Below are 25638 nucleotides of genomic sequence, written 5' to 3'. Positions count from 1 at the left end.
AAATGCGAGGTTATGCCCATCAGGAAAGGATGGACAGGTTGGGTCACTTTTCTCTTGAAAAAAGGCTGTGGGGTGACCTTGTAGAGTTCTTTAAAATTATGAAAGGTTTTGATAGAGTGGAAAGAGAGAGAATGTTTCCACTTGTGGGGAAGAGCATAACTAGAGGCCATCAATATAAGATAGTCACCAAGAAATCCAATAGGGAATTCAGAAGAAACTTCTTTACCCAAAGACTGGTGAGAATGTGGAACTCGTTACCACAGGGAGTGGTTGAAGCGAATAGTATAGATGCACTTAAGGGGAGGCTGGACAAACATACGAGGGAGAAGGGAATAGAGGGTTACACTGATAAATTTAGATGAGGAAAGACGGGAGGAGGCTCGAGTGGAGCATAAACGCTGGCATGGACTGGTTGGGCTGAATGACCTGTTTCTGTGCTGTATATCCTGTGTAATCCTATGGAATATTTATACATACCATATTGGCCACTCATTTATGACATCTGCAGAATAATGGACAGTCATGGAATTCAATCCCAAAACCCCAGTAAAAATCTTAAAATATACTTTAGTAAAAATAGAACAACTTATTCAGTCACTGTAAATCTGTGGCCCCGATATTCTCTACATGGTGTAAACAATCTTGTTATAAACAGTGTACCCTTCAACTTAGTGAGCAACGCCATGGGAAATTTGCCAGTGATCATTAAATGTTGATCACAATGCTTGCAATCTCCAGACTCCAATCCAAAGCACAAGAGCCCAGCAAAGCTCTGTACATGGTAAATCAAAGATAATTTCCAAACTGAAAACAATTGCATACACATAATTATTAAAATAATTGGCTTCAGAGTTAAAAGGTAGTAATACAAGCTTCATTTTACCAGGTCTGGAATGCATACAGCAACATTCCCTGCCAGGAGACTGACAGAATGTTGAGTTCCATACCAAACATCTCCTCCCTAGGTGCCTAAAGCACGCAGTTCTGAAGAATAAGAAAGCACAGAAATAAAGGCAAGCAATACATCTCCCTTAATAAGATTTAGGATTATGTGACAATTCAGTAGAATACACTTCCTTTTAAGTCACTTTCAATTTTTTGAGATAGGTTATACATCAAGATATATTATGAATTGGAGAAATCTGGAAATATGCGGCAAACATTTGTGCAATTGGCTCACTCTTGATTTTTGACAACCCATAAGTGATTTAAATATGCACTGCAGTTCACTTTAATACTTGCCTCTACCCAATTAAGAATTCTGAGTTTTTATTTTTAAACAACTTTCTCAATACTACTAATGCAATGCCTGTCTCCAGTCACAAGGGATCATATCTGTTGAATGCTTGTCATATTAGAAACTGGCCACTGATCAGTGAAACAAAGTCAGATCTCCACAAAAGCAGAACCCCAACACTGTTCTGAAATAAAGGGCAGAGCAATTGGCAAGCTTAGAGTCCTCATCTCTTTAGGTGCAGTTTGATTATACATGTGGCGACTATGCCTCTACAATTTCTTTGATCATGTTTTGGCTTCCATAAAGCATTTACCACACCGGATCAAAATTTCCAGATTACAAATAATAATCTTCAAAATTGTAATTGTTAATGGGAAAAACTATAGTTCAGAATAAAACTATAGGGAACACGGGGTGATCCTGGAAGCAATGTTAAGTACATGTATGCTGTAACAATAGAAGGCTTGCACTGGGATAATAAAAGTTCTCACAGAAATAAACTTAAGCTTTCAAATTGCTTATCTGAAAAGATAAAAGTCAGATTAGAAATATTTGCTTTTATTATAGGTCGCTCAAATATTGCAATGCAAACTAATCTTTATAAATACTAATATTTTAAGGCCCAGCTTTGGAAAGAATTCTCTCTCAAGAGACTAACTTGTACGGTCAAGTACCAGCAACTCTCTAGCACCTTGCTGAATGGATATTCTTAATTTGAGCCTAGACAAGAAGTTTCTGCTAGCAAACCACCATTTTAGCCTAGCCTGGTGTTCGTTCCTATACACACACACACAGAAAAGTGTGCAGGTGTGAGAACGAGAGAAAGAGAAAAGAACAGAATCAGGCTAGGAAGCGCATCATAGCAGAAAAGGTGGGAAATGGTTTGTTTCCTAGTCTGCGAATCCCATGGTCAACGTACCCTTCCAGTGTCACCCTGGCTGAGGTCAGCTAACGCAGATAAAGAACTGAATCTAGTGTGTACGACTTAACACACAATGGCTGCAGTGCGTACTATCTGCAGGATGCACTGCAGCAACACGCTTAGGCTACTTTGACAGCACCTCCCAAATCTGCAACTTCCACCACCTAGAAGGATAATGGCAGCAGGCACAAGGAAACACCATCACCTCCAAGTCATACACCATTCTGACTTGGAAATATATTGCCTTTCTTTCACTGTCGCTGCGTTAAAATCCTGGAACTCCCTGCTTAGAAGCACTGTGGGAACACCTTCACCACACAGATTGCAGCTGTTCAAGAAGGTAGCTCACCACCACCTTCTAGGGCAACTATGGATGGGCAAGAAATGCCGGCCTTGCCACCAACACCCATATCCCAAGAAATGATTAAAAAATAAAATCGCAATAGTTAGTGCATTAAACCAGCAGGAAACCCCAACAGAAAATTAAAGAAGACAAATTAGAACATAAAAGGACCAATTAACAAGGTGACAAACTTTTCCTCCTTTACTAATAGTGAGCACAGCTTCCAACAGTTTGAAAAATAACACACAGTTCTGGAGCACAGGCTATATAGACACAGGGGAAGGCGGGTGAAGATGACTTGCCACCTGATCGCCTCTATAAAGTGTTAAAATTCTTAAGCTGCTTTTGTATTGCCGTTTTGGTTTAGATTCCAGATCTCATGATCTACACTATTAAATCTGATTCTCATCTCTGCAGGAGCCTTGTAGACCCACTAAAAACTGGAAAACTGAAAAAAAAATGCAGCACCAATAATGCGGCTTTAGAGATGCTATGTGTGTGGTCTCTCAGACTATGCCATACCCCTCACAAAAAACAATTGGATAATGGCTTATGGATTTCTACATCGCTGTTTGCATTGTTCATTACTACTTCACAGTGACTGAACATGTTAAGCACGGCCCCCTTCCCCTCTAAACCAAACCCACCCTGCCATCCCCTCTTCTATCCCTGAACCACGGTCTCTTTCTAATTTCTTCCACATCTCTCTTCTACCATCGCCAAGCTCATATCATGCAGGAGACCCACCTCCTGCTCCCTCAACTCCAATCCTATTAAATTCCTGACCATGGAACTTCCCTTTCTGCTCTCTCCATGCGAGGCAATATTACAAGTGGTTCTATCCCAAGAGGCACCATGCCTCTCACGTTCAACAAGACCACCAGTTTGAACTACTTGATCGAGCTCATCATCAAACCTGTCTCTTTGGAGTCTAATGCTTTCAAGTTTATAAAAAACACTCTTCATTAAGCTCACCTGGTGAACATGCCTTTGGAATGTCCTTATGAAAGGCACAAGTCTTTCTTTCCATGTACATGGGGTGGGGATGAAAAGGGAGGAAAGTACTTGGGGTATAAAGATTGTTTTTTTAAAATAATAAAGCAGGGCTTGTTGTCACAGGAACTATGAACAGCCACACAGTCATGAGTGAAGAGGGAGTAGAGGAGGGGGCTCAGCACACGGCGCATGTGGCAAGGCATCCAGTCCATCACTGACTACAAGAGTAAAAACACCAGCCCCCCGGTTAGCGATGCCTCCCTTCCGGAGGAGCTTAACAACTTCTACGCTCGCTTTGACAGGGACAACAGGGAGCCGGCTACCAAAGCATTGCCACCCCCGGAAGACCAGGTGCTCACTCTGTCGACCTCTGACGTAAGGGGTGTTCTACACGGAGTGAACACACGTAAGGCTGCTGGACCTGATAGCATCCCTGGACGGGTACTCAAGGAATGTGCTGATCAGCTGGCTGATGTCTTCACCGCCATCTTCAATCTGTCATTGGCCCAGGCAGTAGTCCTACATGCTTCAAGACCGCTACCATTATTCCTGTGCCAAAGCAAACGGCTGTGACGTGTCTGAACGACTATCGACCTGTCGCACTCACACCCATCATAATGAAGTGTTGAGAGAGACTGGTCCTGGCTCACATCAAAGCCAGTGTTCCCGCCTCTCTTGACCAACACCAGTTTGCCTATCGTGCAAACAGATCAACGGAGGATGCAATCACAACTGCTCTACACTCTGCATTGAATCACTTAGACGGTAAAGAGACCTACATCAGAATGCTGTTCATAGACTACAGCTCAGCATTCAACACTATCGTCCCCAACAAGCTGGCCACCAAACTCCACACTCTTGGCCTGAACACTTCCCTCTGCAACTGGACCCTGGACTTCCTAACAGACCCCAGTCTGTCAAATTAGGTAACCACACCTCCCCCCCACTGACCCTGAACACGGGGGCCCCACAAGGATGTGTGCTGAGCCCCCTCCTCTACTCCCGCTTCACCCACGACTGTGTGGCTGTTCATGGTTCCAACACCATCATCAAGTTTGCGGATGATACCACGGTGGTAGGCCAGATCACCAACAACTATGAGTCAGCCTACAGGGGAGGTCCAGCATCTCGTGAAGTGGTGCGCCGATAACAACCTGGCCCTTAACATCAAGAAAACCAAAGAAATCATTGTGGACTTCAGGAAGTCTAAAGGCGGAAGTCACACCCCCATCCACATCCATGGGGCTGTGGTGGAAAGGGTGGACAGCTTTAAGTTCCTCGGAATCCACATCACGGAAGACCTCTCCTGGTCCCTCAATACCTCCTCTTTGGTGAAGGCGGCCCAGCAGTGCCTATATTTCCTAAGGAGGCTGAAGGGATGTAACCTGTCACCCCTGATCCTCTCTAACTTTTACCGCTGCACAATAGAGAGCATCCTAACAAACTGTATCACAGTGTGGTATGGCAGCTGTAGCTCCTATGACCGGAAAGCCCTGCAGCGGGTAGTCAAAACTGCCCAACACATTACCGGCACCCGGCTACCGATCATAGAGAACATCTACCAGAAACACTGTCTACGGAGGTCACTGACCATCATCAAAGACCCTACCCACCCCAGCCACAGTCTGTTCGCCCCCCTGCCATCTGGGAGACGCTACAGATGCATTCGCACCCGAAAGACCAGATTTAGGAACAGCTTCTTTCCCAGGGCTGTCATCCTACTGAACTCCACAAATAAACTCTAAAGCCTGCACACTGCCAATGCACTTTATTATGGTTATGTTAATGTATTACAAGCCAAATGAATGTTGAATGTTTAAATGTCCTAATCTAAATGTACACTCTCGGGAGCCGCAAGCCTACATTTCGTTGTACTGCACTTCTGCACTAACAATGACAATAAAGTTGATTATTAAGATTTAAATTCACATGGGTTCCTGGTGGAAATTGTTATGAGCATTTGTTTTACCCAAAATAATGCTGTTTCTATGGTTTTATCATTGTTTAAACAAAGTCCGACTTTAAAAGTTGGTGCACATTTAGTTCTGCAATCTTTTCCCCATCTCTAAATAAGGTGACCTAAAAAAATTTAAACGTTATTTTTGCAGCAGATTTCAAGAATTGTGACATGCTACTAACCACCTTCATGTCCTTCGATTCTGGTAGTGTGATTAACGAATAGCTAAATACTGCAGCACATGTACACGCACAATTCATCTCTGCTTCAAATCACCATTATCCTTATAATAAATTGTTTGCCCAATATCTAATTTTTAATGATTTGTTAAGTGTCTGGAATGTACAATTTTCTCCAGTGATCAGGTTCACCTACTGTTTCACACTTTCTAGCACCAATATGACCAAATTCTAGAAACCAGACAAAATTCCTCCAATGGAGCAGTGGAAGTTTACATCATTTTAGAAAGTGTGGCTATGGATGATCTCAATGGCAGAGCTAGGGAACTACAGAATCCAAATCACAGTTCTTGCTCCCCATCCCTTCCTGACCTGTTCCCACTCCCCTACAAAGTCATAGGTTCCATTCTCCCTTTCCTCCCAGCCCACAGTGCAGCCTAACCTCCAAATTGAAGCTGTCGCTTCACCCTAGCCTGCAACCTCCATCTTCATACCAGATGTGCCCTAGACCTTGGCCAGGGCCTGATCTCATCCTGAGCTTTGGCCAAGGACCTGCAGTGTTCACCTGGACCTGCTTCTGTCACAACCGGTGCCAGCACCATTAGCAACCCTGACAAGACATGCCAATCTTTATAGAAATGATGCTCAGCTTTCCGAACACGTATCTCAATGCAAGGGGGAAAAATGGAACTAGCTACTATGGCTCTACAATTCTGGAACCAACAGAGCTAATAAAAAAAAGCTATCTGCAGTCATTTTTATTGTACAGTGTTTCTTCCAGTCATCCTGAATGCCCGAGAGAGATTTGGACAAATGGGGAAATGTTCCGAACTATTGAGTAGTGTTTTGAGAGACAAGGGCTCAAATAAAGGACTAGAAAAATGCAATGTTTGTTTTGAAGCAAGAAATCTGGTGTAATGTAAAAGAAAGAAAAAAAATTGCATTTCACGACCTCAGGGCATCCCAAAGCGCTTTACAGCCAATTTTTGAAGTGTAGTCACTGTTGTAATGTAGGAAACACGGCAGCCGTTTTGCACACAGCAAGCTCCCACTAACAGCAATGTGATAATGACTAGATAACATTTTTTTTTTTAGTGATGTTGATTGGCCAGGACACCAGGGATAACACTCCTGCTCTTTCTCGAAACAGTGCCATGGGATCTTTTACGTCCACCTGAGAACACAGACAGGGCCTCGGTTTTAACATCTCATCTGAAAGACAGCACGATAGCACCTCCGACAGTGCAGCGCCTCCTCAGCACTGCGTTGGAGTATCAGCCTAGTTTTTTTTGTACTCAAGTCTCTGGAGTGGGACTTGAACCCACAACCTTCTCACTCAGAGGCAAGAGTGCTATCTACTGAGCCACAGCTGACACGCTGAAAAAAGGTAAAGTCAACAGCAGTAGATACAACATCACAATCTATATGCAGAAAAGACTGCATTCTAATCATTTCATTAGGCAGCAAGTTGGCTGAGCTATAACAAGCAATGCAGGAGCAACCAATGCCAAATGCATTGTAATGTTCCCAACTTCTCAAACAGCACTATTTGGGAATCACCACGCATCGGTTTTAATAGCCTACCAAACAGATGGATCAAACAGGATTTCATAGGTTGGTGCACTGCCCTTCAAAGTTTACATACTTGAATAATGAACAGCCTGAAGCTGAAAACAGTGTCAACTATCTTCAGACTCTGAGGATCATTTCGACTATGATCTGGCAGCCTTGTGCTACAATCCACATGCTATAGCAAGTACAGGAAACTTTGTGTTATCCGGCACAATGATCCAGTTTCAAAGTTTTACAGAAAAGATTTGTAGAATAAGTTAAAGCTTGATGTAGTCTACATGGACTTTAGTAAGGTTTTTGACAAAGTCCCGCATGGGAGATTGGTCAAAAAGGTAAGAGCCCATGGGGTCCAGGGCAATTTGGCACATTGGATCCAAAATTGGCTTAGTGGCAGGAGGCAGAGGGTGATGGTCGAAGGTTGTTTTTTGTGATTGGAAACCTGTGTCCAGTGGTGTACCGCAGGGATCGGTGCTGGGTCCCTTGCTGTTTGTAGTGTACATTAATGATTTAGATATGAATGTAGGAGGTATGATCAGTAAGTTCGCAGATGACACGAAAATTGGTGGAGGGGTAAATAGCGAGGAGGGAAGCCTCAGGCTACAGGACGATATAGATGGGTTGGTCAGATGGGCAGAACAGTGGCAAATGGAATTTAACCCTGAAAAGTGTGAGGTGATGCATATTGGGAGGACTAACAAGGCAAGGGAATACACAATGAATGGTAGGACCCTAGGAAGGACAGAGGGACCTTGGTGTGCATGTACATATCTACCTGTCCTGCTGCCTTCAGGGATCTAAGGTGGTTATGGCGGCATATGGGATACTTGCCGTCATCAGCCAAGGCATAGAATAAGAGCAGGGAGGTTATGATGGAGCTGTCCAAAACGCTAGTTAGGCCACAGCTGGAATAGTGTGTGCAGTTCTGGTCGCCACACTACAGGAAGGATGTGATTGCATTAGAGGGGGTACAGAGGAGATTCAACAGGATGTTACCTGGGCTGGAGCGTTTCAGCTATGGAGAGAGACTGGACAGGCTGGGGTTGTTTTCCTTAGAGCAAAGAAGGCTGAGGGGGGACCTGATTGAGGGGTACAAAATTCTGAGAGGCATAGATAGGGTAGACAAAGGAACTTTTCCCCTTAGTAGAGGGGTCAATAACCAGGGGGCATAGTTTCAAGGTAAGGGGCAGGAGGTTTACAGGGGATTTGAGGAAAAACTTTTGCACCCAGAGGACGGTTGGAATCTGGAACTCACTGCTTGAAAGGGTGGTAGAGGCAGGAACCCTCACAACATTCAACAAGCATTTAGATGAGCACTTGAAACGCCATAGCATACAAGGCTACGGACCAAGTGCTGGAAAATGGGATTAGAATAGACAGGGCTGGATGGCAGGTGCAGACACGATGGGCCAAAGGGCCTCTTTCTGAACTGTATAACTATGACTCTATCAAGAAACGGCTGAGCGCACTGGATACAGCAAAGGCTATGGGCCCCTACAACGTCCCAGCTGTCGTGCTGAAGGCTTGTGCACCAGAACTAGCTGCGCCTGTAGCCAAGTTGCTCCAGTACAGCTACAACACTGGCATCTATCTGACAATGTGGAAAACTTCCCAGGTATGTCCTGTCCACAAAAAGTAGGACAAATCCAATCCGGCCAATTACCGCCCCATCCGTCTACTCTCAATCATAGACGATAGGAGCAGGAGTAGGCCATTCGGCCCCTCGAGCCTGCTCCGCCATTCAATGAGATCATGGCTGATCTTCCAATTTCAGTACCCTGTCCCTGCCTTCTCCCCATATCCCTTGATCCCTTTAGCCTTAAGAAATATATCCAACTCCTTCTTGAATATATTTAATGAATTGGCCTCCACTGCCTTCGGTGGTAGGAGAATGCCACAGGTTCACCACTCTCTGGGTGAAGAAATTCCTCCTCATTTCAGTCCTAAATGGCTTACCCCTTATCCTTAGACCTTGACCCCTGGTTCTGGACTCCCCGGCCATCAGGAACATCCTTCCTGCATCCAGTCTGTCCAGTCCTGTTAGAATTTTATGTTTCAATGAGATCCCCTCTCATTCTTCTAAACTCCAGCGAGTATAAGCCCAATCGCTCCTCATACGTCATTCCTGCCATCTCGGGTATCAGTCTGGTGCATCTTCGTTGCACTCCCTCCATGGCAAGAACATCCTTCCTCAGGTAAGGTGGCCAAAACTACACACAATACTCAACGTGTGGTCTCACCAAGGCCCTGAACAACTGCAGCAAGACATCCTTGTTCTTGTACTCGAACCCTCTCGCTATGAAGGCCAACATACCATTTGCCTTCTTAACCGCCTGCTGCACCTGCATGCTTACCTTCAGTGACTGGTGCACAAGGACACCCAGGTCTCGTTGCACTTCCCCCTCTCCTAATCTATTGCCATTCAGATAATAATCTGCCTTACTGTTTTTGCCACCAAAGTGGATAACCTTGCATTTATCCACATTATACTGCATCTGCCACGCTTCTGCCCAATCACCCAACCTGTCCAAATCATACTGGAGTTTCTCGGCATCCTCCTCACAGCACACACGCCCACCCAGCTTTGTGTCGTCTGCAAACTTGGAGATATTACATCTAGTTCCCTCGTCTAGATCATTTATATATATTGTGAATAGCTGGGGTCCTAGGACCAATCCCTGCGGTGCCCCACTAGTCACTGCCTGCCACTCTGAAAAAGAGCCGTTTATTCCAACTCTTCACTTCCTGTCTGCCAACCAGTTCTCTATCCAAGTCAGTACCTTACCCCCAATCGCATGTGCTTTAACTTTACATGCTAATCTCTTATGCGGGACCTTATCGAAAGCCTTCTGAAAGTCCAAATACACCACATCCACTGGTTCTCCCTTATCTATTCTACCAGTTACATCCTCAAAAAATTCCAGTAGATTCCAGCACGGTGGCATAGTGGTTAGCACTGTTGCCTCACAGCGCCAGGGACCCGGGTTCAAATCCGGCCTCGGGTGACTGTCTTGTGTGGAGTTTGCACATTCTCCCAGTGTTTGCGTGGTTTTCCTCCGGGTGCTCCGGTTTCCTCCCACAGTCCAAAGCTGTGCGGGTTAGGTTGATTGGCCATGATAAAAAAAATTGGCCCTTAGTGTTAGGGGGGATTAAATACGTGGGGTTACGGGGTTACTGGGATAGGGCTTGGGTGGGATGGCTGTCGGTGTAGGGACCGGGTGCTAGGGTTTGGATGATCAGCCATGATCTTGTTGAATGGCGGGGCAGGCTCGAAGGGCCGAATGGCCTACTCTTGCTCCTATCTTCTATGTTTCTATTAGTCAAGCACGATTTACCTTTTGTAAATCCATGTTGACTTGTCCGATCCCGTCACTGTTTTCCAAGTGCTCTGCTATTACATCTTTTATAATGGACTCTAGCATTTTCCCCACTACCGATGTCAGGCTTACCGGTCTATAATTCCCCGCTTTTTCTCTACCACCTTTTTTGAATACTGGGGTAACATTAGCTACCCTCCAATCCATGGGTACTGTTCCAGAGTCTATCGAATTTTGGAAGATGACCAGCAATGCATCTACTATTTCTAGGGCCACTTCCTTAAGTACCCTAGGATATGGATTATCAGGCCCTGGGGATTTATCGGCCTTCAATCCCGTCAATTTCCCCAACACCATTTTCCTACAAATACTGATTTCTTTCAGTTCCTCCCTCTCATTAGACCCTATGTTCCCCGACATCTCTGGGAAGTTATTTTTGTCCTCCTTTGTGAAGACAGAACCAAAGTATGTATTCAACTGGTCTCCCATTTCTTTGTTCCCCATTATAAATTTCCCTGATTCTGACTGCAAGGGACCTACGCTTGACTTCACCAATCTTTTTCTCTTCACATATCTATAGAAGCTTTTACAGTCAGTTTTTATGTTCCCTGCAAGCAAAGTGATGGAAGGCGTCTCGACTGTGCGATCAAGCAGCACTTACGCACCAATAACCTGCTCACTGATGCCCAGTTTGGGTTCCGCCAGGACCACTCGGCTCCAGACCTCATTACAGCCTTGGTCTAAACATGGACAAAGGAGTAGAATTCCAGAGGTGAGGCGAGAGTGACTGCCCTTGACATCAAAGCAGCATTTGACCAAGTGTGGCATCAAGGAGCCCTAGTAAAACTGAAGTCAATGGGAATCGGGGGAAAAACTCTGAACTGGCTGGAGTCATACCTAGCACAAAGGAAGATGGTTGTGGTGATTGAAGGTCAATCATCACAGCCGAAGGACTTCACTGCAGGAGTTTCTCAGGGCAGTGTCCTAGGCCCAACCATCTTCAGCTGCTCCATCAATGACCTTCCCTCCAACATAAGGTCAGAAATGGGGATGCTCACTGATGACTGCACAGTGTTCAGCGCCATTCACAACTCCTCAGATAATGAAGCAGTCCATGCCCGCATGCAACGAGACCTGAACGACATTCAGGCTTGGGCCGATAAGTGGCAGGTAACATTCGTACCACACAAGTGCCAGGCAATGACCATCTCCAACAAGCCACAGTCTAACCACCTTGACATTCAACGGCATTACCATCGCCAAATCCCCCATCAGCATTCTGGGGGGTCACCATTGACCAGAAACTTAACTGGACCAGCCACATAAATACTGTGCCAACATGAGCAGGTGAGGCTAGGTATTCTGCGGCAAGTGTCTCACCTCCCGACTCCCCAAAGCCTTTCTACCATCTACAAGGCACAAGTAAGGAGTGTGATGGAACACTCTCCCCTTGCCTGGATGAGTGCAGCTCCAACAACACTCAAGAAGCTCGACACCATCCAGGACAAAGCAGCCCGCGTGATTGGCTTTCCCTCCACCACCGGCATACCGTGGCTATAGTGTGTACCATCTACAAGATGCACTGCAGCAACTCGTCAAGGCATCTTCGGCAGCACCTCCCAAACTCGCGACCTCTGCCACCTAGAAGGACAAGGGCAGCAGACGCATCGGAACACCACTACCTCCAAGTCACACACCATCCTGACTTGGAAGTAGATCGCCGTTCCTTCATCGTCGCTGGGTCAAAATCCTGGAACTCCCTCCCTAACAGCACTGTGGGAGTACCTTCACCACACGGACTGCAACGGTTCAAGGCGGCAATTCACCACCACCTTCTCAAGGGCAACTAGGGATGGGCAATAAATGCTGGTCTTGCCAGCGACGCACACATCCCATGAATGAATTTTTTTTAATGTGGTACATAGTTTGGAAGGGAAGCCGAACGATATAAACTTACATTAAACCTTCGCAGACAAATTGATATTTAGTCAATATATTGCCCCTCTAGCACAAGATGGTAACAGAGAAATTCTCTTCTGGGTTCTAAAACTCCAGACAATTACATTTTTAATGACTGATTTGTGAATTGAGCCATCGACTCAACCAGATTTTCACAAGATGGCTGTCAGATTCCCAGAGTATACTTCAGTGGATTTGGAATGTGTTTATTTATTGGGCAAGTTAATCCAATTCAAATCAATTAGTTATTAATCTGGATTCAATTTGAATTACATGTATCTCATGAATGATTCTGCTTTTCTGACCTAGAAGTCACACTACCAATTCTGTCCCCACTTCTCCCTCAGGATTTTGGCAATTGTCTCTTTCCTTTCAAATTTTGTGACAATCACATACACAGTTTACCACAGCGTTTGTCTAGCGAGTAGCTGGGCCAAGATAGTACCAGGTTCAATCCCTGGTCAATGCTGAATTAGGTGATTGCAGCTGGAGGGGAAAAAAAGGGAGAAAAAGAGTGCTACAATTGGCCTCACTTTACCTCAGTTAGGGAGGGGGAAGTCACCTGTGGTTCCTGAGCCTGATTGCTAGGCAGTATACACTGCTGAAAGTTTGCATGTATGGGAGCCAAGTGAAGGAGAATTGGAGGAAGACAGGAGGTCCAAAGTCTGAGAGTGAGGAAACAATGCAATGTCCTTTCTAATAACTGGAAGGATGGAAAATGCAACAGAGCTTATGGAGAGATTAAATTCATAAAGCAGGAGGCCCAAATAGAATACACTCAAACTTGAGGGACTGCGGCTGATGTTTGCTTCAAATTATTAAATATACAGTACTAGAAAACTGCTAATATACAAACTTTAGTTAGACTATACTAAATTATAATTGGCTACAGGGAGAAAACATTAGTCTATTACAAAGAAAGCAATTCAAGTTTATTTAATAATAAACAAATTCCTCCTAAAATGCTTAAGGCAGGTTAATACATTTGTCAATTTTTCCATTACCAGTATTTGAGCTCTAATATATTTTGACTTTGAAAGCAGTAGGTAATGTGCCTCACAAGAGACTTGTTGCTGAAATAAAAGGTCTTCAGATTAGAGAAAGCAGCAAGTTAGCTACCAAGAAAAAAGTAATTTGTAGTAGTTCTAACTGGATAACTGTGATCAGTTGAGTACCCCAAGGTTCAGACTTTAAGTGCAGTTTCCAATACCTATAAAAACTCGAATAAAACATCCAAGTTTGCAGATAAGTTGAGAGAAACATAGAAGATAGGAGCAGGAGTAGGCCATTCGGCCCTTCGAGCCTGCTCCGCCATTCAATGAGATCATGGCTGATCATCCAAATTCAGCACCCTGTCCCTGCCTTCTCCCCATATCCCTTGATCCCTTTAGCCTTAAGAAATATATCCAACTCTTTCTTGAATATAATTAATGAACTGGCCTCCACCGCCCTCTGTGGCAGAGAATTCCACAGGTTCACCATTCTCTGGGTGAAGAAATTCCTCCTCATTTCAGTCCTAAATGGCTTACCCCTTATCTTTAGACTATGACCCCTGGTTCTGGACTCCCCGGCCATCAGAAACATCCTTCCTGCATCTAGTCTGTCCAGGCCATGTCTATAATTTTCTAGGTTTCGATGAGATCCCCTCTCAATCTTCTAAACTCCAGTGAGTATAAGCCCAATCGACACAATCTCTCCTCATATGTCATTCCTGCCATCCCAGGTATCAGCCTGGTGAATCTTCGTTGCACTCCTTCCATGGCAAGAACATCCTTCCTCAGGTAAGGCGACCAAAACTGCACACAATACTCAAGGTGTGGTCTCACCAAGGCCCTGTACAACTGTAGCAAGACATCCTTGTTCCTGTACTCGAATCCTCTCACTATGAAGGCCAACATACCATTTGCCTTCTTAACCGCCTGCTGCACCTGCATGCTTACCTTCAGCGACTGGTGCACAAGAACACCCAGGTCTCTTTGCACTTCCCCTTCTCCCAATCTATTGCCGTTCAAATAATAGTCTGCCTTCCTGTTTTTGCCACCAAAGTGGATAACCTCACATTTATCCACATTATACTGCATTTGCCATGTTTCTGCCCAATCACCCAACCTGTCCAGATCGTACTGGAGTTTCACGACATCCTCCTCACAGCTTACCCTCCCACCCAGCTTTGTGTCGTCTGCAAATTTGGAGATATTACATCCAATTCCCTCGTCCAGATCATTAATATATATTGTGAACAGCTGGGGTCCTAGGACCGATCCTTGCGGTGCCCCACTAGTCACTGCCTGCCACTCGGAAAGCAAGATTTTTTTTAAAGGAGAAAAGTATAAATTCAGGAGATCTAGAGATAGTTAGCAATTAGGCAGATGATCACAAATGCATTTTAGCACTCGAGTATAGTGAAATACATACAGGAGCAGGAATTATGACTACAGTACTTCTAGCAAGGCAGAAAAAAATCTAGGCATATTAACTGGAAAATAGCTTCACAATGCACAACAACATTTGCGAACAAAAATGATGAAATAGATCCACAGGTCAGATAGAATAGAATACAAGTCGACAGTGAAGTACAATCAAGTATTAATGAGACTGGGAGTATTGTGGCAAGCTACACACCAGCAACAAAAAAAAACAGATCTCTCATCCTCAACCCCTGAAAAAGTTTCAGAGAAAAGTAAAGATTATTCCAGGTTTTAGACTCAGCTATCAGGACAGGCTGAGGAAGCTTACCAGGAAAATGTTAATGAGACAAAGAGGAAGAATATTATCTATGTTTTCAAAATAACTAACTAAAATGAAGTGATATTTTGTGCAAAACCAGGTTAAGAGAATCAGAGATGACCAGCTAAAGAAGTCATAGTTGAAGTGAATTAACTTTATACTTGGATTCAACATAGAGCAGAGTGCCATCTAGTGTAGTGATCATGGCTGAAGTATTCAAAAGAGAATTGGATCAATCCCGGACTTAGGAGGGAATAGACACTGGCTTAGAATAGAAATACAATCTGCCCTTCGGATGAGACACTAAACCGAAGCCCAATCTGCTTGTTCTAGTAGTTTATGTGGACATTAAAGATAGGATAGCACTAGTTGAAGAGAAATGGGGAGTCTTCCCGCTGACCTGACCAAAAACAGATTAGGTGTGTCATTCATCTGATAGCTGATGGTGAGATCTAGCTATGCTCAAAATGGCTGCCACGTTTCTCTACATTACAGTCACTGCATCTTAAAATAATTAACTGCATGTGAAGAAGTGCTTTGAGAGACATATAAAACAGGATATGAATGCAAGTTTTATTAAATGATCCAAACAGGCCCTAACCCAAATAGGATGGATGACCTTTTCCCATTCCTATATTAAAGTGCACCACCACCTTCTCAAGGACAATTAGGATGGGCAATAAATGCTGGCCTTGCCAGTGACGTCCACATCCCATAAACAAATTTTTAAAATAAATTTCAAGTTTCAAGTAGACTGTAACTCATTTTCCTTCCACCAAAGATTCAATGCCAGACATCTAGCGCTTAAAGAATATCTGCACCGTCATATCCATGAGATATTAAAGCTTGCTTTGTTGAACAGGAAATACCAACAATCTTCAATGTAGCAGGAAGTTTTGAACTTTAGTAGCGTCAGCTGTGGCTCAGTGGGTAGCACCCTCGCCTCTGAGTCAGAGAGGTTGTGGGTTCAAGTCCAACTCCAGGGACATGAGCACAAAAATCTAGGCTGACACTCCAGTACAGTACTGAGGGAGTGCTGCACTGTTGTAGGTGCCATCTTTCGGATGAAACGTTAAAACGGAGGCCCTGTTTGCTCTCTCAGGAGGACGTAAACGATCCTATGGCACTATTTCGAAGAAGAGCAGGGGAGTTATCCACAATGACCTGGCCAATATTTAACCCTCAATCAACATAACAAAAACAGATTATCTGGTCATTACCACATTGCTGTTCATGGGAGCTTGCTGTGCACAAATTGGCTGCCACGTTTTCTGCATTACAACACTTCCAAAAAAAATTACTTCATTGGCTATAAAGTGCTTTGGGACATCCCGTGGTCATGAAAGGTGCAAGTCTTTCTTTTTCTTTTCTTTATTTTGGGTCTTTCAGATCAATATTCAAACATTTCTAAAATGATATTCGGGTACTAAAAACATTGCACATGCATAACATAACAGATGATCAACGTCACATCCACTTAGTTGTCGAAAAAGTGAACTATTCCAATGGCCTAGTGGGTAAAAGTACCACCTAGTAGAATAATAAGCCATACAAACCAAATGGTAGGTGATCTCAGCTAGGGTAAAAAGTGGAGAGCTATAATTGCTCTTGGTATCCTTGGGCTACTGGGGGGAACAAAAAATAAATCAAGAGTTCCTGCACCCATCACTTCAGAAGGGTGCTTATAGGGGTATTGGGGAAGGATTGGACCAGGTTTGTCTTCAATTTCCTCCTTAGCTTGCCGAAACCGTCTAGGCCAACGCAAAAGAACATCCACTTGGGCAAAGGTAGTGGCAGGAGCACGGGGTGGATGCTGGTGTCCCTGGAATTGTACCCTAGTATGAATTCAGTGTAGAAAATTGGGGGCTTGGGGGTTGGGGGGGGGGGTAGTACTACTACAACTACAAGTATTTATATAGCACATTTAACGTAGTAAAATGTCCCAAGGCACTTCACAGGCGTGTTATAAGACAAAAGAAATTTGACACCGAGCCACAAAAGGAGAAATTAGAACCGATGATCAAAAGCTTGGTCAAAGAGATAGGTTTTAAGGAGCGACTTAAAAAGGAGGAAAGAGAGGCAGAGAGGTATAGGGAGGGAATTCCAGAGTTTACGGCCTCAGCAGCTGAAGGCATGGCCACCAATGGTTAAGCAATTATAATCAGGGATGCTCAAAAGGGTAGAATTAGAGGAGCGCGGGGGTTGTGGGGCCGGAGATTTCAGAGATAGGAAGGGGCGAGGCCATGGAGGGATTTGTAAACAAGGATGAGAATTTTAAAATCAAGGCGATGCTTAACTGGGAGCCAATGTAGGTCAGCGAGCATAGGGGTCGTAGGTGAACAGGACTTGGTGCGAGTTAGGACACGGGCAGCCGAGTTTTGGATTACCTCGTTTACGTAGGGTGGAATGTGGGAGGCCAGCCAGGAGTGCGTTGGAATAGTCAAGTCTAGAGGTAACAAAGACATGGATGAGTGTTTCGGCACCAGATGAGCGGAGGCAAGGGCGGAGACGGGCGATGTTACGGAGGTGGAAATAGGTGGTCTTAGTTATACGGCGAATGTGTGGTCGGAAGCTCATTTCAGGGTCAAATATGACACCAAGGTTGCGAACAGGGTGGTTCAGCCTCAGACAGATGTTAGGGAGAGGGATGGAGTCAGTGGCTAGGGAACGGAGTTTGTGGCAGGGACCGAAAACAGTGACTTCGATCTCTCCAGTATTTAATTGGAGAAAATTTCTGCTCATCCAGAAATGGATGTCGGACAAGCAGGCTGACAATTTAGAGACCATGGAGAGGTCGAGAGAAGAGGTAGTGCTGGGTGTCATCAGCGTACATGTGGAAGCTGATGCTGTGTTTTCAGATGATGTCGCCAAGGGGCAGCATATAGATGAGAAATGGGAGGGGGTCAAGGATAGATCCTTGGGGGACACCAGAGGTAACGTTGTGGGAGTGGGAAGAGAAGCCGTTGCAGGTGATTCTCTGGCTACAATTAGACAGATAAGAATGGAACCAGGCGAGTGCACTCCCACCCTGCTGGACAACAGTGGAGAGGTGTTGGAGGAGGATGGAGTGGCCAACCGTGTCAAAGGCTGCAGGCAGGTCAAGAAGGATGAGGAGGGATTGTTTACATTTGTCACAGTCACAAAGGATGTCATTTGTGACTTTAATGAGAGCTGTTTTGGTACTGTGGTAGGGGCAAAAACCTGACTGAACATAAGAACAAAAGAAATAGGAGCAGGAGTCGGCCAATCGGCCCCTCGAGCCTGCTCCACCATTCAATAAGATCATGGCTGATCTGATCCAAACCTCAAATCTTCTATCACTCTGCATCCACCCGAACCCATGCGATCTCCCGGGAGAGGCGAAAAACCAGATAAAGGCCCAATGGCCAATTTGGGAGAAAAAAATCTGGGAAATTCCTCTCCGACCCATCTAGGCGATCGAAATTCTTCCAGGAGATCACTCTGTCCCTATATTTTCTACAGTACTTACCTTCTGTAAAGGCGATCTCCACCCCAGCCAGGAACAGGAATAAAACCATCTCCTGAAATCTAACACAGAATTAGAACACAGTAGGAGCAGAACAAGGCTATACGGCCCCTGGGCCCACTCCACTACCCACAGGGCCATGACCATTCCGAACCTAGACTCATGTCCAATTTCCTGCCCGCTCCCCGTAACCCTTAATTCCCTTTACTTCTAGGAAACTATCTATTTCTGTTTTAAATTTATTTAATGATGTAGCTTCCACAGCTTTCTGGGGCAGCAAATTCCACAAACCTACCACACTCTGAGTGAAGAAGTTTCTCCTCATCTCAGTTTTGAATGAGCAGCCCCTTATTTTAAGATTATGCCCCCTAGTTCTAGTTTCGCCCATCATTGGGAACATCCTCACCGCATCCACCCGATCAAGCCCCTTCACAATCTTATATGTTTCAATAAGATCGCCTCTCATTCTTCTGAACTCCAATGAGTAGAGTCCCAATCTACTCAACCTCTCCTCATATGACCACCCCCTCATCCCCGGGGTTAACCGAGTGAACCTTCTTTGTACTGACTCGAGAGCAAGTATGTCTTTTCTTAAGTATGGACACCAAAACTGTATGCAGTATTCCAGGTGCGGTCTCACCAATACCTTGTACAACTGCAGCAATACCTCCCTGTTTTTATATTCCATCCCCCTAGCAATAAAAGCCAACATTCCATTGGCCTTCTTAATCACTTGCTGCACCTGCATACTAACTTTTTGAGTTTCGTGCACCAGGGCCCCCAGATCCCTTTGTACTACAGTACTTTCCAGTTTCTTGCCATTAAGATAATAACTTGCTCTATGATTTTTCCTGCCAAAGTGCATAACCTCACACTTTCCAGTATTGTATTCCATCTGCCAAATCTCTGCCCACTTACTTAGCCTGTCTATGTCCCTTTGCAGGTTTTTTATGTCCTCCTCACTCACTACTTTCCGTCCCATCTTTGTATCATCTGCAAACTTTGATATGTTACACTCGGTCCCCTCCTCCAAATCGTTAATATAGATTGTAAAGAGTTGGGGACCCAGCACTGACCCCTGCGGAACACCACTAGTTACTGGTTGCCAATCTGAGAACGAACCATTTATCCCAACTGTCTGCTTTCTGTTAGAGAGCCAATCCTCCACCCACGCCAGAATATTACCCCCAATCCCGTGATTTTTTATCTTGAGCAATAATCTTTTGTGTGGCACCTTGTCAAATGCCTTTTGGAAGTCTAAATACACTACGTCCACTGGTTCCCCTTTATCCACCCTGTATGTTACTTCCTCAAAGAACTCAAACAAATTTGTCAAACATGACTTCCCCTTCATGAAACCATGCTGACTTTGTCCTATTAAATTATGTTTATCCAAATGTCCCGTTACTGTCTCCTTAATAATGGACTCTAACATTTTACCAACCACAGATGTTAGGCTAACAGGTCTATAGTTTCCAGCCTTCTGCCTACTACCCTTTTTAAATAAGGGTGTTACATTAGCAGTTTTCCAATCTGCCGGGACCTTTGCTGAGTCCAGTGAGTTTTGGAAAATTATTACCAATGCATCCACAATCCCTACCGCTACTTCCCTCAAGACCCTGGGATGCAAGCCATCAGGTCCAGGGGATTTATCTGCCTTGAGTCCCATTATTTTACCAAGTACCACTTCCTTAGTGATTTTAATCGTATTTAGTTCCTCCCCCCCTAGAGCCCCCTGTTTGTCCAGTGTTGGGATATTCTTAGTGTCCTCTACTGTAAAGACTGATACAAAATAATCGTTCAGTGTTTTTGCCATCTCCATATTTCCCACCATTAATTTCCCGGTCTCATCCTCTAAGGGACCAACATTTACTTTAGCCACCCTTTTTCTTTTTATATAACTATAGAAACTTTTACTGTCTGTTTTTATATTTTTTGCTAATTTACTTTCATAATCTATCTTTTAGTTATTTTTTGCTGTCTTTTAAAGACTTCCCAATCTTCCATCCTCCCACTAGATTTGGCTACCTTATATGCCCTTGTTTTTAGTCGGATACTATCCTTAATTACTTTACTTAGCCACGGATGGCTATCTTTTCTTTTACACCCTTTTTTCCCTCAGTGGAATATATTTTTTTTGGAAGTTGTAAAATAACTCCTTAAATGTACACCACTGATCATGTACCATCTTACCCTTTAATCTATTTTCCCAGTCCACGCTAATTAATTCCGCTCTCATACCTTCATTGTCTCCTTTATTCAAGCTCAGCACGCTTGTTTGAGATCCAACCTTCTCACCCTCTAATTGAATATGGAACTCAACCATGTTATGGTCACTCATTCCAAGGGGATCCTTTACTAGGACATTTTTAATTAATCCTGTCTCATTACACAGGACCAAATCTAAGGTTGCTTGCCCCCTGGTCGGTTCAGTTACATACTGCTCAAGAAACCCATCCCTAATACACTCAATGAACTCATCCTCAAGGCTGCTCTGCCCAATTTGATTTGTCCAGTTAATATGATAATTAAAATCACCCATAATTATAGCTGTTCCCTTATTACAAGCCTCAACTATTTCCTGATTAATACTCCGTCCAACAGAGTTGCAACTGTTCGGAGGCCTATAGACTACACCCACTAGTGTTTTTTTCCCCCTTATTATTCCTTATCTCCACCCAAACTGTTTCACTATCCTGCTCCTTTGACCCAATATCATTTCTCTGTATTATAGTGATTCCTTCCTTTATTAACATAGCCACCCCACCTCCTCTCCCTTCCTGCCTGTCCTTCCTGATTGTTAAATAACCTGGTATGTTTAATTCCCAGTCATGGTCACCCTGCAGCCATGTTTCTGTAATGGCCACAAGATCATACCCATATGTCATTATTTGTGCCGTTAACTCATTCATTTTGTTACGAATGCTACGTGCATTCAGATAAAGAACTTTCAAATATGTTTTGTAACACTTAGTTCCTGTTTTTTCCCTTTTTAGTACTTTACTTTTTACTCCATACCTTCTGTCCCTTCCTGACACATTGTTTTTTAATTCCCCCACTGCTACCTAAGTCTATGACCTTCTCTGTTGTCATTTCTATTATTTGCTCTCTAGAAACCTCCCCCCCACTAATTAGTTTAAAGCCCTCTCTACAGCCCTAGTTATATGATTCGCCAGGACTCTAGTCCCAGCACTGGCCAAGTGGAGTCCGTCCCAACGGAACAGCTCCCTCCTGTCCCAGTACTGGTGCCAGTGTCCCAAGAAGCAAAACCCATTTCTCCCACACCAGTCTTTGAGCCACGCATTTAACTCTTTAATTTTATTTATCCTAGCCAAATTCGCTCGTGGCTCAGGTAATAACCCAGAGATTATTACCCTTGAGGTTCTGTTTTTTAATTTGACCCCTAGCTGCTCATACTCCTTTAACAGAACCGTCTTCCTTGTCCTATCTACGTCGTTTGTACCAACATGGACCACGACAACTGGATCCTCCCCCTCCCACGCCAAGTTTCTTTCCAGCCCAGAAGAGATGTCCTTAACCCTGGCACCAGGCAGGCAACACAGCCTTCGGGACTCCCGCTCTTGACTGCAGAGAACCCTATCTATCCCCCTAATGATACTATCCCCTACCACTACAACATTTCTTTTTATTCCCTCCACTTGAATGGCCCCTTGTACCACGGTGCTGTGGCTAGGTTGCTCATCCTCCCTGCAGTCCCCACTCCCGCCCTCACAGGGAGCAAGAACCTCGATCCTGCTGGACAAGAACAAGGGCTGCGTCTCCTTCAACACTACATCCTGGATCCCTGTACCTTCCTCACTCGTAGTCACACCGTCCTGTCCCTGACCACGGACTACATCTGCAGTAATTAACTTCATAGGTGTGACCATCTCCTGAAACATAGAGTCCAGGAACTTCTCCTCCTCCCTGATGTGTCGCAGTGTCTGAAGCTCGGTCTCAAGCTCCATAACATGGAACTTGAGTTCCTCTAGCAGCAAACACTTGTCGGATTTAAACATGGAGTTCCAGGAAAGATGGGAGACGACAACACGTTCAAGGACTTGAGAGGAAAGGGAGGTTGGAGATGGTTTGCAAGGATGGAGGGGTCAGGGTTGTTTTTTTGAGGAGAGGGATGATGATGGTAGATTTGAAGGAGAGGGGGACAGCACCTGAGGAGCGAGAACCATTAACAATGTCAGCTAACATGGGAGCCAGAAAAGGAAGTTGGGTGGTCAGCAGTTTGGTGGGAATAGGGTCGAGGGAGCAGGAAGTGGGTCTCGTAGACAAGATGAGCATAGAGAGTTCATGAGGGGAGTTCAGAGAGAAACTGGAGAAAGATGCATGTTCAGGGCTAGGGCACAAGGGAGCCTTAGAAGTTGGCCCAGTGGTCTAGGGGAAGGAAGGGAAGTGGAAGAGGCAGCTGAACAGATGGTCTCAATCTTAGAAACAAAGACGTCCATGAGCTCCTCACACTTCTTGTTGGCGGTGAGTGTGGAGGAGACAGGGGAGAGGGGTTTAAGAAGACAGTTAGCAGTAGAGAAAAGAACCTGGGGGTTATCTTTGCATTCTAGAATGATTCTGGAATAGTGAGCAGATAATGCTTTATGTGGTCCAGCCAGATCTGGCAGTGCAAGTGCCATGTTATATTGATAATGGATTTGAGGTAAGTAGTAATTACATCATAATGTCTTTCATTTACAGCTAAATCACTGGAAAAATTAGAAAAGCAGTAAACTTAAAATCAAACAGCACCACTTTAGAGCAACAACACTGCATGACAGCAGACAGGAGTTCAATACCATACATTTGAGTCCCTGATTTTTGCTGTATTGCTATGGGGAAGAGCTATGCCAAAGACCAAGTGCCTCTCCACAGGAGAGAAACACAAGCACCTTGTCCCTCAACTGCTCTTGCACACATTTAGCAGCCAGCACAGAGTGGCTCCAGCAGGTCTGGGTGCTACAAAACTCCCTGGCTATAAGACATGCATGGCCAAGAACAGAGACAATAAAATCAACAAAATGCTGGAAACACTCAGGTCGGGCAGCATCTGTGGAGAGAGAAACAGATTTAACATTTCAGGATGACCTTTCGTCAGAACTGGAAAAAGTTAGAGATGCAACAGGTTTTAAGCAAATAGAGGCAGGGAAACGGGGAGGGCAGCAAAGAACAAAAGGGAAGGTCTGTGATAGGGAGGAAGGCAGGAGAGTTTATATCACAAAAGGGATGATGGTGTAAGGCAAAATGAGATGGTAATGGGACAAGTAAAGAAACAAAATAATAGAAGCATAGAAATTTATGGCACAAGAGGCCATTCAACCCATCTTTTCTGTGCTGGCCAAAGAGCTATCCCGCCTAATCCCACTTTCCAGCTCTTGGTCCATTGCCTTGTAGGTTACAGCACTTCAAGTGCATATCCAAGTACTTTTTAAATGTACTGAGCGTTTCTGCCTCCACCACCCTTTCAGGCAGTGTGTTCCAGACCCCCACAACCCTCTGGGTGGAAAAAAGTTCTCAACTCCCCTTGAATCCTTCTGCAAATTACTTTAAATCTATGCCCCCTGGTTATTGACCTCTCTGCTAGGGGAAATAGGTCCTTCTTAGCCATTATATCTAGGCCCCTCATAATTATATACACCTCAATCAAGTCTCCCCTCAGCCTCCTCTGTTCCAAAGAAAACAACCCCAACCTCTCCAATCTTTTCTCATAGCTAAAATTCTCCAATCCTGGCAACATCCTCGTAAATCTCCTCTGTACCCTCTTTAGTGCAATCACATCTTTCCTGTAATGTGGTGACCAGAACTGGACGCAGTACTCTAGCTGTGGCCTAACTAGTGTTTTATACAGTTCAAGCATAACCTCCCTGCTCTAATATTCTATGGTTCGGCTAATAAAGGAAAGTATCCCGTATGCCTTCTTAACCACCTTATCTACCTGTCCGGCTACCTTCAGGGATCTGTGGATATGCACTCCAAGGTCCCTCTGCTCTTCTACACTTCTCTGTATCCTACCATTTTTTGTGTATTCCCTTGCCTTGTTAGCCCTCCCCAAATGCATTACCTCACACTTCTCCAGATTGAATTCCATTTGCCACTTTTCTGCCCACCTGGCCAGTCCATTGTTATCTTCCTGCAGTCTGCAGCTTTCTTCCTCACTAGCAAGCACACAGCCAATTTTTGTATCATCTGCAAGCTTCTAAATTTTGCCCCCAACACTGAAGTCTAAATCATTGATGCATGCCACAAAAAGCAAGGGACCTAGTACTGAGCCCTGCAGAACCCCACTGGAAACAGCTTTCCAGTCACAAAAACATCCATCGACCATTACCCTTTGCTTCCCGAGCCAATTTTGGATCCAACTTGCCACTTTCCCTTGGATCCCATGGGCTTTTACTTTTCTGACCAGTTTGCCATGTGGGACCTTGTCAAAGGCCTTGCTAAAATCCATGTAGACTACATCAAACGCACTACCCTCATCGACTCTCCTCGTTACCTCATCAAAAAATTCAATCAAGTTAGTCAGATACAACCTTCCATTAACAAATCCATGCTGACTGTCCTTGCTTAAACCGTGCCTTTCTAAATGACAACTAATACTGTCCCTCAGAATTTTTTCCAACAATTTGCCCACCACCAAGGTTAGGCTGACTGGCCTGTAATTACTCGGTCTATCCCTTTCTCCTTTTTAAACAATGGTACAAAAGATGGGTCTAGAGGAGGTGTAAATGGGAATAGCAGAATCAGCAGCAACAGCTGCCGTTTGAAAAAATGGGGGCAGAGTTTATGATCTGAAATAGTTAATTCAATGTCTGGAAGGCTGTAAAGTGCTTAATAGAAAGATGAGGTGTTGTTCCTCGAGCTTACGTTGAGCTTCATTGGAACAGTGTAGGTGGCCGAGGACAGAGGGGTCAGAGTGGGAGTGGGACATAGGATTAAAATGACAGG

General features: G+C 44.5%; 1 protein-coding gene across 4 annotated transcripts in view; it reads right to left on the bottom strand.

Moving 5' to 3' along the window:
- The window catches only part of chd7 (chromodomain helicase DNA binding protein 7), a 328856-nt gene that overhangs the window by 251854 nt on the left and 51364 nt on the right, over nt 1-25638 (bottom strand). The window contains exon 1 of one of the 4 annotated variants that reach the window (XM_085993018.1): nt 884-1098. The exons of the other annotated variants lie outside the window; for them this stretch is intronic. The gene's annotated coding sequence lies outside the window, so the exon portion shown is untranslated. Of the gene's footprint in view, nt 1-883; nt 1099-25638 lie in introns of those variants that run through there. 4 annotated transcript variants of the gene reach the window in all.

Source organism: Somniosus microcephalus, chromosome 7, assembly GCF_052327205.1.
Source record: "Somniosus microcephalus isolate GS21.2 chromosome 7, FLI_Smic_1.0, whole genome shotgun sequence".
In the NCBI taxonomy this organism is placed as follows: domain Eukaryota; kingdom Metazoa; phylum Chordata; class Chondrichthyes; order Squaliformes; family Somniosidae; genus Somniosus; species Somniosus microcephalus.
The sequence above is the reverse complement of the archived record's forward strand: the minus strand, read 5'-3'. Positions and strand labels throughout refer to the sequence as shown.